The sequence below is a fragment of the Anolis sagrei genome, chromosome 2 (genome assembly GCF_037176765.1).
Source record: "Anolis sagrei isolate rAnoSag1 chromosome 2, rAnoSag1.mat, whole genome shotgun sequence".
In the NCBI taxonomy this organism is placed as follows: domain Eukaryota; kingdom Metazoa; phylum Chordata; class Lepidosauria; order Squamata; family Dactyloidae; genus Anolis; species Anolis sagrei.
Genome location: NC_090022.1, coordinates 237147393 through 237164276, shown reverse-complemented (window position 1 = coordinate 237164276; position 16884 = coordinate 237147393).

The window sequence follows — 16884 nt, the reverse complement described above, 5'->3', positions numbered from 1 at the left end:
TCAGTACAGGACAGAACCAGGCAAGGGTTGCTTTTTTTTTTCTCCTCTTCTTCAATGGTAGTTCTAGATAATGTTTTTGCCTCAACTGGTTTATTTTTCCCGATTGGATTGAAAAGTAACTCTTCACTTTTCACTTCTCGAGGAAAAAAAAATATAATGCAGATTTAAAGGTAAGTTTCAGAATCCTCTACCAACACACAAGGATGGATCCACTCTTAACTGTGAAGCCATGCTCTGGGTCATGTTTGTGTTGATATGAAGTTTATGATTGTCTAAGTCAGTGCTTTTCAAAGTGAGAGTTCCTAGACGAGGGCCAGTTCCCGAGACATTGGCTGTCACTCCATGGTAAATTTCGAAGAAAGAAAAAATATTGTAATCAATAGGCAAAAATATGGTACTGGTCCCTGGGATATTGGGAAAAATAATTGCCAGTCCACCACAGCAGGTAGCCCCAGAAACACTGCTATATGTATCAAGAGCTTGGGAAGTTGTTTTAAAATATAATTCATTCCTATTACTTGCTATTGTGTTTGAAAAGTAACTCATTGCTCTCATTCATTGCAGTATTGAAAAAAGCAACTTGCAATATTACTTGTTGCACTGCTTTTTGAAGGATGGTACAGATTTTTTGTATTTATTGGCAGGGATGTAAACATGAACTGAAGGTCCATTGAATTCATCTGGAAAAGTCACCAGCAACCTACCAAGTAAAAAAAAGTACCAAGAAAGTTCAAAGGTATTTAATTCTGGAGCTGAGAGCAAACCAGAATTCGCCATACAAATTATCTTATTTCTTTTTAATAATATCTCTAAATACTACCTTCTCACAAACTGGCAGTTGTCCCATCCTGTCCATGGATACTGGACCCACAGATTCAACCATTTACAGTATGATTTTTTTTTTAATCCAAAAACCGAAGCTTGATTTTGCTATTTTATATAAGGGGCACCTTATATAAAATAGCATATGATGGGCTTTGAGCATCCATGGATTCTGGTATCCATGGGTCGTCCTGAATCTGTTCTGTTATCTAGGGGTTGTGTTCTCTATTCCAAATTTATGCCTTTTAAGAAAATTAATAATGGGTAAAACCACCACTTCTTAAGTATCATGGAGATTAAAGCATTTCACCGTCTGGATCTGATATAACATTAAGAATGTGTGATCCATTTAAAAAGTGGTTCAAAAGTACTTACAAAATTGGGGGGTGCTGGTGCTTTGTTTCTAAAGTATTTCTATAATATACTTAGAGAACATTTCATTACTATAACTAGAGTAATGAAATTTCATTACTATTTCGTTATAGTATTTGCACATAATTAAATGACGATAATTGGGGAAACTTCAGGGTCTGCTATCTCCCTTATTTTTAAAGTTGCGTGTGCACGTGCGATACGCCTCCCACAGCCAACCCAATAAGACACTCACACAAGATGTGGGGAAAACAATGGCCACAACTCATTTATTGATAACAGGATAAGGGGTTGGCAGCCAAGCATGGGTCCTGGATCATGATCGGGCAGCCCAATACTGCCCGATCCCAAACACATCAGGGGTGCCGCCGGCACAATACCAGGCAAACGCAACCTGGCACCCCTGGAACCACCGGGCGTCCCCCCCTAACCGCTAGGGGGGGGTACCAAACCAGATCCAGGGCCCATGCCCCACGCCAACACGGAGTTGTGACAAGGAGCATACCACAAACAGGTAACAGTAAACAGGTAACCATGACAGGAAAACACAACACAAGTAAACTGCCAAAGAAAACAAAACTGATTGCAGGGTGGGTGGGGTGGATCAGCTGTTGCAGGCCGAGTGCCTGCCTGTGAGCCAGGGGCAGCCTTATAAAGGCTGCCCCCGGGAGGGTGAGGCCAGCTCAGGCCTCACCTGAGGTGGGCGTGGCCAGATGCCCCATTGGCCCCCTGCCCCACCGGCGGGAAACCTTCCCGCCATCCGAGGGGGCTTCTGGGAGGAAGAAGCCCCCTCCGGCAAGAATGGCGGTGGGGAACGCCCAGCACCGCAACTTCTTTGGCCAGGTAAGTCTGGCCATGCCTTTTATTGTGATGAAACTAGCCATGGATTTTTGGTGGATTTTCAAAGTTTTAGGGAGAGACAGACCTTTCTCTCCACTATCCTAATTGGTGCTTTCTGATGCTGATGCAGTCGGGGAAATGTAGTTTAGAGCAGGGACCTTTGAATTCTCTTGCATAGGGCTCCTCCCTTCCCAAACTACATTTCTCAGAGTTCTGTGTTGTTCCCAAAATGCACTGCTCTCTCTTTTGCCAGCTGCTAATGCTGAGACTGCATTAATTTCACAAAAGAATGGCAAGGCACTAAGGCAGCCTCTTTTGATATTTATAAAACTAAAATGAAAAAGTATGGAGTAGGTTTCAATTCTAAAATATTTGTGGCCATGCAAACACTTTAAATATGTCCTCTGACTTTCAAAACTTCCAATTTTCTTACAATTTCCGAAACTTCCAAATTCTTTTGCACAAGCCTAATAAACATATACACTTTTCTTTTCCATCTAAGGGTTTCCTAAGAAATTCTTGATCAACTGGTAGTTATATTTTTTTGTATTAAAAATCATAGTAGAAGTAGGAGTGCCAGTAAAAAATTTTTTAAAAAAATCTCCAAAAACGTTCACCTCCAGATTATCTATACAGAAAAATAGATTCTGTATAGTGTGATATTCCTTTTTACTGTCATACTAAATGGCGAAAGGTAAAGAGAGCCAGTGTTGATGATCTAAAACAGAGCACAGTCTGTTCTCTCTCTCTAGCCAAGCAATTTTTGGGAAGGTTGGCCCTGGCATCCCAGGTGACTCAACTTCAAAGTTAATTTTAGTCAGTACCTGTTGTGCTTAAAAAACACATCAGATTTCAAGGAAAACGACATAAATTTCTTCTAGTGGTGCTGAGTTTTTCCCCCCTCAAAGGTCAGTAACTTGGTGTTCTTTAGTCTTTTAAAAAAAAGTCTCCAAATCTGCAGAAAGGAAATCCATGATACATTTCTAGATGTCACTTACATGGCAGCAATACTGAAATGAAAAAGATTAGAGTTCAGCAAAAGAGTGTTCCCTCCCCTTCTGCAATCCTTTTGCCTAGTGCCTTGATGATACATTGTCCTTATAAGTCTCCAGTCTTCTTCTGCAGAAAAAAAATATCTTGAACAAATGGAATCGAATAGTATTCAGTTTTAAAATTATTTATCTCAGATATGGGCACATTCAACATCATGGTTACAATTGAGGAACACAACTTCGTGTTAAAGAGTTGGGGTAGATTGGATAATACTGTTATCCATACCAGACTCATTCTTGAAAATTATTCTAAAGGTGTTTACACCATAGAATTAATGCAGTTTGATGTCACTTTACTTGGTATGATTCAATGCTATGGAATCTTGGGAGTTATAGTTTCACAAGGTCTTTAACTTTCACTGCCAAAGATGCTGGTGCCACACCAAACTACATATCACAGGATTCTATAGAATTGAGCTTTGGCAATTAAAGTGTTGTTTAACTGCATTGATTCTATGGTGTAAATGCACCTTATGAATTTTCATATTAGCTGCACTTGCAGTGCTTTGGTAACCAATAGAGAGAGAAGGGTTTTGTTTTTGTTTTTTATGGGGAGAGGGTGTCTTCATTTTGCTCCCTCCCAGCTAGACCACTGAGTCTTTTCAGTTTCTACTGGACTGCAGCTCCCAGGCTATGCTTAAAACTGCAGGAAATTTCAATGTCTGGATAACTGCAAAATTCCCATTTCTGGTGTGTGGAATCCACCCCCATGTACAGCATGTCCCCAATGACTGGCATGTGCCAACAGCTCTGCCTCCTCACATAAAAAGCACATGGGCTCAGACCACATAGATGGGTTCCAGTTTTATTTAGAAAAGTGAAGATGGGGGTGGCAGGGCTTGTGGGTAGGGAGGGTCAGTGTGCATTTCCTTTGCTTCCTGTCATGGCCCAGATTGGGAGAACACTATTATCCAACTGATTCTTTGACCTTGTCTTTTCAGACTGATAGATATTGCTGCAGGAAGATATGTTACTTGGAACTAACTACTCAGATAAGTCTTCTTCTCATCTGTTTTCCTTATTATCATTTTACAAGGTGCTACAAGATCTATTTTGCATACTGATATTCCAGACTAATACAGTTCTGTATTTGAGATTTAAGCTGCAATGTAAAATATATTTTATATGAAAATGCTAGTCATCTCAACTGCATATCCATCCGTCCTGAAAAGCAAACACTTTAGATACTTACAAAGATTGGACCATTGTTGTTTCAGCAGTGTCATCAAGAGTACCATAAACAGGGAGATAAGTGGAAGTTTAAGGAAGACAGCTCCATAGGGCATTTAGTAACTGTATCACATTCCCACATATTAATCATCACATGGCTCCCAATGATGCCACCATCAAGAATATTGTTGGTTAAATGCATTTTCATTTTTTTTCTAGTTATGTGTAAGAGAACATGCACAGTTTCCAATTGTGTAAAGATCTTAACAAAAGGAAATCAAACATCTTATTCCAACTGAACCAACCAACTGTAATAACTGTACCTATGTCCAGTTTAGCTCTGTCAGGAAGGCTGATCAGAAAAAAAAGTTCCAAGTTCAGTTACTGGTCATAGACTTCAATTGTGTTGTAGAACAACACATGATTAACCAGAACAATGATGTAATACAAAGCTTTCCAAACTGTGTGGTGACACCGGAGTGTGTTGGCTACAGTGTGTAGGTGTGTCACATGAATGTAATGAGAAACAACTAAGATTGTTATCTTACCGGGGGGATGGGGGTGTCATATTATCATGGTGTTATGTTCCATTGCATTAGAAAGAAAATTGTATCATTTCTCAGATCACACGTTGTTCTTTCTTGCATTTTCTCCCAAAATCATACATTTTCAGATGGATCACACAAGCAATTGCAGTTCCCACCCATTCTATTTTTTTTAAAGAAAACCTTGGAGGGAGATACCCTTGGGGATACTTGGCTTGACCCTCATATACCACTACTCTGGAGTAGACCTGAGGCACTGATCTTCACTAGACCTCAATTTGAGGATACTGGGCTGTCCTCTCAAGCTCAGTCCTCTCAATCGTGGAAGTCCAAAACTTGAAAAGCTAGCAGTACCGCAACATCAAAAGCCAAGAATGCTATGAAGGAGAAATGACAGAAAAAACAAAGACTGAGAAATGTTGGTATTTCTAATGGTTAAAGTATTTTTAAAAATAACCATGTCAAGGCTCATGAAGCAGAATTTGGGGAGAGAATTGTCAATGCTTGGTAGCTCACAGAAACACCCTTCCTCCATGTCACTGAAGCAACTGAAAATGGGCTAATTTGACAGATACCATCCCCTTTTCTCCAGTTTCATAGTGATTCCTGAGCTCAGAAGATGACCTCTACCCATCTCTTCCCCCCCCCCCCACCACCACCCCAATTCATTTTCTTGGACTTTAGAGACATTTTTCTGACCACAGGCCCATACAGGAAATCCCCCTGTATGGTGGGATGGGCTCCATCATACCTTGTTATCTTTCTATTTTAAAAGTGTCTAAAAATGGGGAGTGGGGCTGCATGGGATAACATCCCCTATCTATGTGAAATAAAAAATACCATTGAAATATGGACGTTTTAAAATACTTGGTGACAAAATGAAAGTGTCTTAATCTAATGAAGGGGACAAGTGCAAGCCTTTTCACCAATATTCAGCCAAATATTCAAATATTCATCCCATCAACCTCATTCGTCTCATTAAAATGATAAGTAGTTATTTTATTAATGTTATGCAATCTTTTTCATTCTGGCATGTATTTACATATTGATATTCATAAATGGCAAAAATCTTGTAAAAGATTGTACGGTTGTCACAATAGTAAACCTCTCCCAGCATACAGTGTGATCTCTACTAGCATATAGGTAGCAATCCCATCTCCACCCTACAGGTGTAACCTGAACATAGGATTAAGATAAACTTGAAAACATTGGCACAAACCATAATACTCAGCATTGTTCAAGCCTGGTAGAAACTTGTGCCATTGGTGGGTGTGTGATGTGACATTGCATTGGATACAACAGCAGCATACGCCTCCTTAGTACCTCACACAAATTTTAAAAAGGGGTTTTGGCTGACAGTTCCCAGGATTGCCTAATCAGTAATTCAAAAATAACTTTCTGAGGTCTGATTCCACTCATAACTGTCTCCTACTTTGGCTGTATCTTTACTGCAATAATAGTTTTGTCATATTAGATGTTTTCTAGGCAACAGGCTTATCTTTTGCTCTAAGTGGCATATTTGATTCACTAATGGCTCATCACCAAATTCATTGGCACTTCAACAAGTAATTCATTAATGTAGGATTGCACTTTTAATTTGAACTAAAACAGAACTGGAAAGTGATCCTCTCCAATTTAAGACTAGTTGTTTTTTGAAAAGCCAGAAAATGTTTTACTGAGAATTCATATTGTGATTATTAAGAAATCAAGTGTCCTTACTGAAATAGGAAAGCTTTATTGTTGGTAAAGGCACTTGACCTGGGGTTACATGCAACAATGCCTCTTTGTGACAGGACAGGACAGTTCTAGCAACTTTATCTGAACTCTGTATCGGTGTAACAGTTCACCCTGGAAGACTCATTCTTGGGTTACACAGCCATCCTATCGATTTTATTTTTCCACTTGTACCTCCACTTTGTAACATTTCTGAATCCATCCTTTCCAAACAAGGTGCATATGATACTATATCAATCAGGTAAAAATATTTATTTAAAAGAAAACAGGTTATTTGCTGAAGGCAACATATTTTGCCTTTTCTTTCAAATACTTTGTACGTGACAGGACATTGTGCATTATAGCATTATGGTTCCACTTTAACTGCCATAGCAACATGCTATGGAATCCTGGGATGTGCAGTTTAGGAAGATACTTGGAATTCTCAGTCAGAGGGTTCTAGTGCCTCATCAGAGTACAAATCCAAGAATTTACAGGATACAGCTATGGCAGTTAAAAGTAGAATCATAATATTAGAATTGTGCAGTCTGAGAAGACCCTTAATTTCATTTTGGAAAACACACTGAATGGCTCTTTTTAGAGAAAGCTGAAACAAAAGATTATAGGAATTTCGAGTAAAATTTTGTTGTAAATTCAAATACGTTCTTTTTAGAAAGCTGAAAGACAAATAATAAAAATCTTGAAAGAGTGTTGGAGGAGAATAGTACAGACAGTCTGACATTTTTGTGAACATAGATGTATAACTGGGCATTCCATTGTTGCAGATTGTAAAAATATATTAGGTGCTCAGTTCAAAAGGCATCCTGTGATTAGTTCAGCAAGAAAGAATGAGAAAAATAGATGTCTTAATTAATATAACACCTATAATTAATAAAGCCAAATATGACAAAAATCCACTTCGAAGATAGAAGAGAGTAAGCCAGAGGTCTACCAAAGGCATATTGAAAATAAGAAAAGACAGAAATGACAAATCAGTGTGAGACTGCATTCTGAAACACTGCTAACATCACTTGAAAAATGTATCCTATATACACTCATGTATAAGTCTAGAAATGTTAAGTCAAAAATTCAGCCCCCGAAACTGGATTTATCCATGGATCGATGCGAGTACTATGCCTTAACTCTTGCCAAACTGGAAATGATCTCTTTTTTTGAGTAGAGTGGAGAAAGGCAAAAGCTTAGTCTGTCCTTGGAGAGCATAAAAGAAGCACTGGCTCTCTCCATTGTGATTTTGTTTCTGGCCATTTCAAATGCCTGGGTAGGAAAATAGTAGCAGAAGCTAATGCTTACCCCTCTATGGAATGATATAAGCCTTGACTTATCCTCGGGTTATATCAAAATCTATAATTTGGGCCCCAAAACCTGCCCCCGGTTTATACACGACTGCATATGGTACTTCCATTACTCTTTATCCTCAAATATATAAAGATAAAGGAACAGTTGCAATGGCTGCTGGTGTTCTTGAAAATAACATGAGATCTGAAGTTTTCCAGGCTGTGTTGAGTAAGCGTTATTCACAGAAATACATTATTGCTATTCTGTCTCTTCCTTCATAATTTTCTTTCATGAGGGGAGTGGGAGAAGAACTCATGGAAATAATACAAATGGAAGTATACTTTGTCTTTATTCCCCATAAAATTCTAAATAAAGTTGAATGAACACATAATTAAAATCTTGCTGGATTAAGTCATTTAACAGTATAAACCTTTGATTGTCTGTGCAAAAATATATTCCACTGGCTGCAGTGGAGCTTAATCACATGTAGGTAAGGTAGTCCCCTGACATTAAGTCCAGTCATGTCTGACTGGGATGTGGTGCTCATCTCCATTTCTAAGCCGAAGAGCCGGCGTTGTCCGTAGACACCTCCAAGGTCATGTGGCCGGCATGACTGCATGGAGCGCCGTTACCTTCCCACCGGAGCGGTACCTATTGATCTACTCACATTTGCATGTTTTCGAACTGGTAGGTTAGCAGAAGCTAGGGCTGACAGCGGAAGCTCACGCCGCTCCCCGGGATCGAACCTGCGACCTTTCGATCAACAAGCTCAGCAGCTCAGTGCTTTAACCCACTGCGCCACCGGGGGCTCCAATCACATGTAGGGAATACTTATTCCCATGGAGTATTGATGGATTACTTGTTGAAATGCTAAGGAATTTGATGATAAGCCATCAGAACACCCAATAGGCCACTGAAAGCAAAAGACAACCCTGTTGCCTAGAAAATATCTAATAAAGGTTAAAAACTCTTTTTTTGAAATGCTTTGGAACTGAAGAGTTTTAGATATTGGATTTTCTTTGGCTTTTACAATATTGGCCTAATGAGATACATTGGCGATAGAACAGAGGCCTAAGCACAGAATGTGTTTGATTATAACATTATTTCAGAGCCAGTATTTTGGATCTGAAAAGAGGGGCCGCGGTAGTGCAGCGGGTTAAACTGCTAGCTGTAGAAAATCTGCTGACCAGACGGTTAGCAGTTCAAAGCTGTGAGTCGGGTGAGCTCCCGTTGTCAGCCTAGCTTCTGCCAACCTAGCAGAATGCAAGTAGATCAATAAAGAAAATAAAAGGGTTATCATGATGTCAACACGATCAGATATGTCTATAGACAACAGCCTCCTCGGCATGGAAAAATGGAATAAGAGCAACTCCCTATGGTCAGAGTTGTGCATCGCCTCCAGATGCCAGAGATGGAAAGAGGAAGGCCTTTACCTCTGTCTGTCTGTGTATTGTATGTTGTTGTTCATTGTGTAAAAGGCATTGAATGTTTGCATTATATGTGTATACTGTAATCCACTCTGAGTTCCTCCGGGGAGATAAAGTGGAATATAACTAAAGTTTAATAATAATAATAATAATAATAATAATAATAATAATTTAAAGAATTTTATGAATGAAACAAAGTTTGTATATATTGTATATATCATCAGAAAGTAAAGGTGGCAGTATTTCATCCTCCCACGTGGACAATCGTGGAACATTTTGGATTCTGAGAAAAGGAACACTTAATCTGCATGACAGAGCCATTCTGTCAGTAAAGATATACAACCAAAGCAGGAATCAATCATTAGTAGAAATAGAGCTCAAAAAAGTTACTTTATAAATTACTTATACTCTTTTTTTGAAGTAACAGCAATGGCTTCATTACGTTTTATTAAAAATCACAGTCATAACACAGATTAATTTCCAAGGCAAAAGAAGCTATTCAAAGCAACACACTTACATTCAAAGCTCGAATGTGAGGATGTAGATGCCTTCAAGTTGCTAGTAGACTTAAGGCAAACCCATAAATTTCATATGTTTTTAAGAGGCAAAGAAGACTCAGAAGTGGTTTTGCTATTTCTTTTCCTTGAAATAGAGCCTACAGCACCTTTATTCATTGGCAGTCTCCCACCCAAGTATTAATGAGGGCTGAATGGCTTTGGTTCCAAAATGAGATGGGATCTGGTGCCTTTCGGATATTTAAGACCACTCAGGGCTGGTATATAGTGCTTATCTTTTTGCCAGAAGAGATAAAACTGTATATGTATAAAAGAGAGAGAAAGAATAGCGAAACATGAATTTCTCAGTACATTGTAGCTTAGCTGAGAGGGTTGTTGTAAATAAAAACCACTGTTTTGATTCATATAATATAAAGCTGCTTTGAATCTCTTTGTGGAGAGAAAAAGTAGGGTATAAATAATAATAATAATAATAATAATAATAATAATAGCTTCCATTTTGTCATTTTGTATTTATTATGACAAGAAGCACAGTCAACACCAATGTCTTTTAAAATAAATTATAATTATTTTTAATTAAAACATTATAACAGCAAACCTATTAAACAAAATCATGGCAGATGAAAATAAAAATGCATAAAATAACAGTATTTTTGTTTTGGACTTCAACTCTCAGAAATGCCAGCCATCTTACCAATTGTTAGGAACTGTGGGAGCTGAAGTCGATCTGAAGTTCAAAACACTTGCATTAAAGTAAAGGCTCAAAAGATAACTTTCTATCAAGCTCTTAACAACTCCCCATCAAATGAGGTCTAGAAATATAGTGACAGTCATCCACGGTCTTACAGATCTATGGCAGCTCAGATCAGTACACCCAATGATGAGGTGACATAAGAGTTGAAGAAAAGCAGTATTTGGAGGTACACATTACCTTCAAGCTATGCATATATGATGTAACTGAAACATAAATTAATTTTATCTTTAGACTTTGGTCCCAAGATACCTCATTTTGTTACATATATGAAAATACATGGATTCCAAGATCTAAAAAAAAATCTCAAAGGCATCTGATCCTAAGCATTTTGAATCAGATACACTCAACTTGTACAATAAAATCAGTTTAATTGATAATATAAAACGATAGGAACAGGGGGATATTAAATAGTTTTACAAGTTAAAGCATAATAACTAAAACACTTAAACACTTTCAAAACAACTTGAAATCATAAAACATGAACAGATTTGGCATATTCCCTTCATTGTAGGGGCACTGCGGTAGGTCCTTCCAGCAGATCTCTACTGTTTGTGTGTGTGTGTGTGTGTGTTTATATACACACTTTCTAGGTTGCCAGTAGCATCACATGTCTGATAAGTGTCTGATGGAATGCAACAATTTGTGGAAAACAAAGCAAATTTGATGTGAACTGAACTAACAAATGGTAACAAATTTGATAATGTAGCTTAATAAAAGGTGAATTAAATCTAAGCAAAAAAAATGCTGCTGTTTTATCTGCAGATGTATAATCACACAATTACACATAGTTCAGTTTGTATTTGTAATCTCTCCCTCTCCTTTGCACACAGTTCCTTCTAAAGCTGATGCAGATCTTATCACAGCTGAATATAGATATTTAATAGGATTTCTGCCCATACCCTACTTCTCTGCAACCCAAATATTAGTCAGCATTGAGTTGAAAGAATCCACGGGGTTCACATGCAAAAAAGTAGCCATACAATACAACTGCAATGCCTGGCTCTCATACCAACAACTGCTAGAAAGAGATTCCACACATTCACTGAATCAGTGGGTAAGAACTTGAGGCAGGACATAAATGAATTTGACAAGACTAATTCCCAAACTGAGGTCTAAGAAAACAATAGCACAAATAGCATTGAAGAGGAAGAGCATATTTGGAATGGATATAAATACTAATTGATGTGGACAATTTTGGTATGCTTTTCTTCGGGGTCAGTGAACAGAGCAGCACTACCCATGTGCCAAGAGTAGGAATCTTGACAGCAGCTGCAACTTATATTTGTTCAGCACACAATCTAGATTGCATTTTGCATTGGGTGGAACTATGCAGACAGAGAGGCAGGTTCATCTTTGTTTTGCAGACACCTGGGAAGCTGTCTTGAATATGCTTGGTTGCAACCTGATGTAGATAATGTAAAACTATATTGTCTTAAGAGCCATTGGAATGTTTTACCACCTTCGAGTTTGAGGCTGCCTTATTAAATGCCAACAACATTTAATAGCTCTAGCAATCTCATTCTTTCTGGCACAAGAACTGGCAACTACTTGGACACAGATTGGGAGGCAGGGGAACACTGACTGGTAGCCAAGACTAAGAGAGAACACATATCTTATGTTTTTGCATTACTCCATAGGATGGGTTTGTTACATACATATGATAATGAAATAGAATGGGTTTGGAACAGAGCTTGGAAAGGTCACTTAGTTTTTACTATAAATCCTAGAATCCTCATTAGCATGTAACTGCTGGCTGGGGGATTCTGGGAGTTGTAGTTCAAAGAAAGATAATTTTCCAAGTGTTTGTCCAAATTGATGTGATGTGAATCTTGAATGTATGTTATCTGAGTCCCACAAAACAGGAGAAATCTAGGCTGTTGTGAATTCCAGCTTGATACAGGCTGAGTTTTCCCTATCCAAAATGCTTTAGACTAGAAGTGTTCCATATTTAGGATTTTGGAATGCTTTCATATGTGCAATGAAATATCTTGGAGACAGGGCCCAGGTCTAAACACAATATTACTTTATGTTTCATATAAGGGCTGATAAAACATATCCATAATCCTTGGGACCAGAACGGTTTTGGATTACATTTGTTTTCATATTCTGAAATACCTGTTTGCATATACTGCATATATAATGAGATAACTTGGAGATAGAATTCAAGTCTAAACATACATTTAATTCATGTTTCATATCTACCTTCTACACATAACCTGAAGGGAATTTTATAAAAATATGTTTAATACTTTGGGTCATAAAATGAAGTCTGTATATACTGAATTATCACAAAAAGGTATTACTACCCCAGCTACTCATATGGAAAATTCTGGATTTTTGAATATTTCAGGTTTTGAAATTCCAATTATAGTGCAGATAGCCAGTCTCTGATCAATGAGATTCATGACTCAAGACCAGAAATATTTGATAATGTTGATGTCTACTCCATGGATACATTTCTGAAAGCAACATGGGGAAGTCTATATGTTTTTTGAACTGTTGCTGCCAGCATTCCTCCACACGAGCTATCCTGGCTAGTACTGCTGGGAATAACAATCCAACAATATTTTAAGTCATTGTTGACTTAAAATATATCGTTAATTTTTCATGTGATGTAAAATGATGGTGAAAGTATCAGATATGAAAAAAAACACCAAGATTTCTCACTTTCTCATTTAAAAATCCCCTTTTTGAGAAGATTGCCATTAGCAAATTCTTCCTTGTTACTAGATTGCAGCACATCAGGCAAAACTAACAGTAACAGAAGCTGGAGGGTAGAACCCATGGTAGCAAAAATAAAAACCATATCAGCTCACTGAAAGGAGCTTTTCTGCTTCTGCATCCAGCCAACTATGCAAATCTCTCAGAGGCATTTCACCCAGAAGGGATTAATCACAGCATTCATCTGGCAATCTTTCAGAAGTATGGCACTTTTAAAAAAAGGTTTGAGTTTGGCTTGTTTTAATAAACATACACGCATGAGATGACACATGGTTAAACAGGATTTGCTTAAAGATATCTACTCAACCTATTGGGGGAAAGGTAACATGCCTTAAGATAGAATAGTGCCTCTCTATGCCGTTATGTCTATGTGTGGCATCAGAGGAGAGCAAGCATTTTGAATAAAGATAGTTTTTATGTAGGATTTGACAACCAGTTGTAAGTGATTTCACCAGCTATATTGTTGTCATTAAAATAATTGTGATTGGAAAATGATAACTGAATTTAAGAAATAATGACCAAAATTCGATAGAGTTACCGAGGTGCATTTATTTTGAGTGATTATAACATTTCATAATAAAACCAATTATGGTACAAAATACTATGTATGTATGCAAATGTCTTCAAAACTTATGGATCACCTCCCAAGATCATAGTCCAATTATACCTTTGAAGATCAGTAATGCTTTAGAGATCCGCATAGTCAAAGCCATGGTATTCCCTGTAGTAACCTACGGATGTGAGAGCTGGACCTTAGGGAAGGCTGAGCGAAGGAAGATAGATGCTTTTGAACTGTGGTGTTGGAGGAAAGTTCTGAGAGTGCCTTGGACTGTGAGAAGATCCAACCAGTCCATCCTCCAGGAAATAAAGCCCGACTGCTCATTGGAGGGAAAGATACTAGAGACAAAGTTGAAGTACTTTGGCCACATCATGAGGAGACAGCAAAGCCTAGAGAAGACAATTATGCTGGGGAAACTGGAAAGTAAAAGGAAGAGGGGCCGACCAAGGGCAAGATGGATGGATGGCATCCTTGAAGTGACTGGACTGACCTTGAAGGAGCTGGGGGTGGTGATGGCCAACAGGGAGTTCTGGCGTGGGCTGGTCCATGAGGTCACGAAGAGTCGGAGACGACTGAATGAATGAACAACAACAATGCTTTAGAGATTCAGGTATGTACTCTTCTACTTTGCTTCCTAACCCGCCTTCAGTTTCTATCCATTTACATGGTTAAGGTGAAGAAGCAAATTATGGTTTGGAAGTCAGGGTTAACAACATCTGGCTGATTCAGAGCTCATTGTTAGCTATGGTTAGATAAAAACATTTGAGAAAATTCAGAAAGAATCAGTATTTGCAGCAGAAATAAAAAGGGACATACATGTTGTAGTCTTCCAAATTATAGTTTGTAGGGCCATCTGAACTGAATTGATAATTTCGACAGTTGAAAATGTATGGATAATCACTGTTCCAAAGACTATGCTATACCTATTTTTTAAAGCCATCTGATTAAAATAAATACATTCATCATTCAAAGAAACATTCAGCTTTGAAACAAATGTAAATAGTTACCCACCCATTCCATGACAGATACTTAGTCTTAAATATGTACTATGTCAACAAGAAAACACCACAGCTAGTTCCATAAACCATAATTAGACACCACTCCCATGGTTCTCAAGTGATGGTTCAGAATTAAATTGTTAAAAGTCTTTAAGGTTCCAGTCAAGCTCACCTATCTGAATGTATCTCCCTTTGTGAACCAGTTCGAGCACTAAGATCTGCTGGGGTGGTCCTGCTCTCTGTCCCTTCACCTTCACACTCATGATTGGTGGTGATCAGAGACAGGACGTTCTCAGTGTTGGTCCCTCAACTGTGGAACTCTCTTCCTAGCAATATTAGTCAGCCTCCTCCCTCCTGGCATTTAGGAAACAAGTTAAAACTTGGCTATTCAAACAGGTGTTCAGCGAGTGTTTTTTTTGTTTTGTTTTGTTTTGTTTTTTGTCGTGTCAGGAGTGACTCCTGATGTGAGAGAATTGGCCGTCTGCAAGGACGTTGCCCAGGGGACGCCTGGATGATTTGATGTTTTTATCATCCTTGTGGGAGGCTTCTCTTGTGTTCCCGCATGAGGAGTTGGAGTTGATAGAGGGAGCTCATCCGCCTCTCCCCGGATTCGAACCTGTGACCTGTCGGTCTTTAGTCCTGCCTGCACAGAGGTTTAACCCACTGCGCCACCGGGGACTCCTGTTCAGCAAGTGACAGAAATGCAATTTAACATCCTGTCACGGCATGGTTAGAAATGACTCAGTTGAACTGTGATTAAAGATTGGTGTAATGTGTTATTTGTATATTGGATTTATCATGCTAATATGCTTAATGGTTTTAAATTGTACTTTATGTCTATTGTTTTAGTGATTTTATGTTATGTTTTAATTGTTTGTATAATTGAGGCATTGAATATTTGTCTAGATGTATGATGTGTGTACTCTGAGAAGAGCGGGATATTAATGAAGTGTGTGTGTGTGTATGCTCTGTTTGAGTGACATCATAACTCAAAATCCACTGGACGAATTGCCTCCAAATTTGTCCACAAAACACCTACTAAGCCAAGGAGTGACCATTACTCAAAAAAAACCTGATTTTGTCATTTGGGAGTTGTAGTTGCTGGGATTTATAGTTCTCCTACAATCAAAGAGCATTCTGAATTCCACCAATGATGGAATTGAACCAGACTTGGCACACAGGACTCCCATGGCCAATGGAAAACACTAGAAGGGTTTGGTGGGCATTGACCTTGAGTTTTGGAGTTGTAATTCACCTACCTCCAGAGAGCACTGTGGACTCAAACAATGAAGGATCTAGACCTAACTTGGCACAGATACTCCATAACCAACAGAAAATACTGTGTTTTCTTATTGTCTTTGTTGGCCCTTCTGATGCCCCCTCGTGACCCTCCCCCCTGGGGCTCCCAACCCCCAGGTAGAGAAATGCTGCCTTTTCCAGATCACCAGACTGGGCCACAGCAAGGCGTGGCAGCGGATGGCTAGTAAATAATAAATTTATCAAGTTTTATTGCCACAAAATATTAATTGCATAAAAAGTCTAATGCACATATTTTCAGAGTCCTCATAGTAATAATCAATAGAAGTTGCAACCTGCTTTACCATATCATACTGTAGAGCCAAAGTAAAACTACTGTGCTGAAGGTAGTAGGCATTATTACTTGGCTTCCTGAAATTTATTATTTCCCTAATTTGGGATGCATATCTCCAATTGACAGAATTTTTGGCGTTCATCACCTCAAGGAAGATCTACAGAGGAAGAGACCCTACCATTTGTCTGGGCAATTGGTTCCATTGCTAAACTGCACTTACAACAGTCTACAAGTGCATTCTAACCTTCATATGAAATGTAGTCTCCTGTCATTTAAAATCATTAAACATATGTATCATCAACACGGGCACCTAAACTGAGGTCTAGTCCAAAGCATTGCTGCTTTGGATTGGCCCCAGATTATGCTGAGGTGTTTATATCTCTCAACTTTTAACCTATGGCAGCATCAGGAGTGGAGTCCAGACTGTCCATTCAGGGCAAATTAAGTTCAGTCTGCTGCACAGACACCCTTATATTTTATGTCTTTTATTTCTGCCATTCAACCTGTGA